Source organism: Arachis hypogaea, chromosome 7 (assembly GCF_003086295.3).
Source record: "Arachis hypogaea cultivar Tifrunner chromosome 7, arahy.Tifrunner.gnm2.J5K5, whole genome shotgun sequence".
Taxonomy (NCBI): domain Eukaryota; kingdom Viridiplantae; phylum Streptophyta; class Magnoliopsida; order Fabales; family Fabaceae; genus Arachis; species Arachis hypogaea.
The window spans coordinates 41,781,824-41,786,109 of NC_092042.1; the positions used below are offsets into that span (position 1 = coordinate 41,781,824).

Genomic DNA, 4,286 nt, shown 5'->3' on the forward strand with positions numbered 1-4,286 from the left:
CTCTTCTTAGTGATGGGCTTGTCCTCATTAATGGGGATGTCTCCCTCTATGTCAACTCCAACTGAATAACGGAGGTGACAAATGAGATGAGGAAAGGCTAACCTTGCCAAGGTAGAGGACTTGTCCGCCACCTTATAAAGTTCTTGGGATATCACCTCATGAACTTCTATTTCTTCTCCAATCATGATGCTATGAATCATGATAGCCTGGTCTATAGTAACTTCGGACCGGTTGCTAGTGGGAATGATTGAGCGTTGGATAAACTCCAACCATCCTCTAGCCACGGGTTTGAGGTCATGCCTTCTCAGTTAAACCGGCTTCCCTCTTGAATCTCTCTTCCATTGGGCGCCCTCTTCGCATATGACTGTGAGGACTTGGTCCAACCTTTGATCAAAGTTGACCCTTCTAGTGTAAGGATGTTCATCTCCTTGCATCATGGGCAAGTTGAATGCCAACCTTACATTTTCCGGACTAAAATCCAAGTATTTCCCCCGAACCATAGTAAGCCAATTCTTTGGATCCGGGTTCACACTTTGGTCATGGTTCTTGGTGATCCATGCATTGGCATAGAACTCTTGAACCATTAAGATTCCGACTTGTTGAATGGGGTTGGTAAGAACTTCCCAACCTCTTCTTCGGATCTCATGTCGGATCTCCAGATATTCACTCTTTTTGAGTGAGAAAGGGACCTCGGGGATCACCTTCTTCAAGGCCACTTCTACATAGAAGTTGTCTTGATGCACCCTTGAGATGAATCTTTCCATCTCCCATGACTCGGAGGTGGAAGCTTTTGCCTTCCCTTTCCTCTTTCTAGAGGTTTCTCCGGCCTTGGATGCCATAAATGGTTATGGAAAAACAAAAAGCAATGCTTTTACCACACCAAACTTAAAGGGTTTGCTCGTCCTCGAGCAAAAGAAGAAAGAAGAGAGTAGAAGAAGAAGAAATAGAGGAGAAGGAGATGGCTATGTGTTTCGGCCAAAAGGGGGAGAAGTAGTGGTTAGGTTGTGTGAAAATGAAGGGGTGAAGATGGGTTTATATAGGGGTGGGGGGAGGGTATGGTTCGGCTATGTGAGGGTGGGTTTGGGAGGGAAAGTGTTTTGAATTTGAATAGTGAGGTAGGTGGGGTTTTATGAAGGATGGATGTGAGTGGTGAAGAGAAAGATGGGATTTGATAGGTGAAGGGTTTTTTGGGGAAGAGGTGTTGAGGTGATTGGTGAATGGGTGAAGAAGAGAGAGAGTGGTGGGGTAGATGGGGATCCTGTGGGGTCCACAGATCCTGAGGTGTCAAGGAAAAGTCATCCCTGCACCAAATGGCATGCAAAATTGCGTTTTTAGCCAATTCTGGCGTTAAACGCCGGGCTGGTGCCCATTTCTGGTGTTTAACGCCAGCTTCTTGCCCTTTTATGGCGTTTAACGCCAGTCTGGTGCCCCTTTCTGGCGTTAAACGCCCAGAATGGTGCCAGACTGGGCGTTAAACGCCCATCTGCTAGCCTTACTGGCGTTTAAACGCCAGCACGCTCTCCTCCAGGGTGTGCTGTTTTTCTTTCTGCTTTTCATTCTATTTTTGCTTATTTTCATTGATTTTGTGACTTCTCATGATCATCAACCTACAAAAAACATAAAATAACAAAGAAAAATATATAAAAACATAACATTGGGTTGCCTCCCAACAAGCGCTTCTTTAATGTCAGTAGCTTGACAGAGGACTCTCATGGAGCCTCACAGATACTCAGAGCAATGTTGGAACCTCCCAACACCAAACTTAGAGTTTGAATGTGGGGGTTCAACACCAAACTTAGAATTTGGTTGTGGCCTCCCAACACCAAACTTAGAGTTTGACTGTGGGGGTTCAACACCAAACTTAGAATTTGGTTGTGGCCTCCCAACACCAAACTTAGAGTTTGACTGTGGGGGCTCTGTTTGGCTCTGTTTTGAGAGAAGCTCTTCATGATTCCTCTCCATGGTGACAGAGGGATATCCTTGAGCCTTAAACATCAAGGATTCTTCATTCACTTGAATGATCAACTCTCCTCTATCAACATCAATCACAGCCTTTGTTGTGGCTAGGAAGGGTCTGCCAAGGATGATGGATTCATCCATGCACTTCCCAGTCTCTAGGACTATGAAATCAGTAGGGATGTAATGGTCTTCAACTTTTACCAGAACATCCTCTACAAGTCCATAAGCTTGTTTTCTTGAGTTGTCTGCCATCTCTAGTGAGATTTTTGCAGCTTGCACCTCAAAGATCCCTAGCTTCTCCATTACAGAGAGAGGCATGAGGTTTACACTTGACCCTAAGTCACACAAGGCCTTTTTGAAGGTCATGGTGCCTATGGTACAAGGTATTGAAAACTTCCCAGGATCCTGTCTCTTTTGAGGTAGTTTCTGCCTAGACAAGTCATCCAGTTCTTTGGTGAGCAAAGGGGGTTCATCCTCCCAAGTCTCATTTCCAAATAACTTGTCATTTAGCTTCATGATTGCTCCAAGGTATTTAGCAACTTGCTCTTCAGTGACATACTCATCCTCTTCAAAGGAAGAATATTCATCAGAGCTCATGAATGGCAGAAGTCGGTTCAATGGAATCTCTATGGTCTCATTTTGAGCCTCAGATTCCCATGGTTCCTCATTGGGGAACTCATTGGAGGCCAGTGGACGTCCATTGAGGTCTTCCTCAGTGGCGTTCACTACCTCTTCCTTCCTCTCCAAATTCGGCCATGTTGATGGCCTTGCACTCTCCTTTTGGATTTTCTTCTGTATTGCTTGGAAGAGTACTAGGAGGGAGTTCAGTAATTTTCTTGCTCAGCTGACCCACTTGTGCCTCCAAGTTTCTAATGGAGGACCTTGTTTCAGTCATGAAACTTTGAGTGGTTTTGATTAGATCAGAGACCATGGTTGCTAAGTCAGAGGTATTCTGCTTAGAACTCTCTGTCTGTTGCTGAGAAGATGATGGAAAAGGCTTGCTATTGCTAAACCTGTTTCTTCCACCATTATTATTGTTGAAACCTTGTTGAGGTCTCTGTTGATCCTTCCATGAGAAATTTGGATGATTTCTCCATGAAGAATTATAGGTGTTCCCATAGGGTTCTCCCATGTAATTCACCTCTTCTATTGAAGGGTTCTCAGGATCATAAGCTTCTTCTTCAGATGAAGCTTCCTTAGTACTGCTTGGTGCATTTTGCATTCCAGACAGACTTTGAGAAATCATATTGACTTGTTGAGTCAATATTTTATTCTGAGCCAATATGGCATTCAGAGTGTCAATCTCAAGAATTCCTTTCTTCTGACTAGTCCCATTGTTCACAGGATTCCTTTCAGAAGTGTACATGAATTGGTTATTTGCAACCATTTCAATCAACTCTTGAGCTTCTGTAGGTGTCTTCTTCAGATGAAGAGATCCTCCAGCAGAGCTATCCAAAGACATCTCGGACAGTTCAGAGAGACCATCATAGAAAATACCTATGATGCTCCATTCAGAAAGCATATCAGAGGGACACTTTCTGATTAATTGTTTGTATCTTTCCCAAGCTTCATAGAGGGATTCTCCTTCCTTCTGTGTGAAGGTTTGGACTTCCACTCTAAGCTTACTCAATTTTTGAGGTGGAAAGAACTTTGCCAAGAAGGCATTGACTAGCTTTTCCCAAGAGTTCAGGCTTTCTTTAGGTTGAGAGTTCAACCATGTCCTAGCTCTGTCTCTTACAGCAAAAGGGAATAGCATAAGTCTGTAGACCTCAGGGTCAACCCCATTAGTCTTGACAGTGTCACAGATTTGCAAGAATTCAGCTAAGAACTGATGAGGATCTTCCAATGGAAGTCCATGGAACTTGCAATTCTGTTGCATTAGAGAAACTAATTGAGGCTTAAGCTCAAAGTTGTTTGCTCCAATGGCAGAGATAGAGATGCTTCTCCCATAGAAGTCGGGAGTAGGTGCAGTAAAGTCACCCAGCACCTTCCTTGCATTGTTGGCATTGTTGTTGTTTTCGGCTGCCATGGGTTCTTCTTCTTTGAAGATTTCTGTTAGGTCCTCTACAGAGAGTTGTGCCTTGGCTTCTCTTAGCTTTCGCTTCAAGGTCCTTTCAGGTTCAGGATCAGCCTCAACAAGAATGCTTTTGTCCTTGCTCCTGCTCATAAGAAAGAGAAGAGAATAAGAAAATGTGGAATCCTCTATGTCACAGTATAGAGATTCCTTGAGGTGTCAGAGGAAAAGAAAAATAGAAGGCAGAAGTAGAAAATTCGAACTTATCAAAGAAGATGGAGTTCGAATTTTGCATTAAGGAATAGTGTTAGTC

The 4,286-nt window shown here is 43.6% G+C and overlaps 1 non-coding gene across 1 annotated transcript; it reads left to right on the forward strand.

Moving 5' to 3' along the window:
- Positions 1–3,475: 3,475 nt before the first annotated feature.
- LOC112704598 (small nucleolar RNA R71) lies at positions 3,476–3,583 on the forward strand. Its single transcript, XR_003155215.1, has one exon. It is a non-coding gene; the product is annotated as a small nucleolar RNA R71 (small nucleolar RNA).
- Positions 3,584–4,286: the final 703 nt, after the last annotated feature.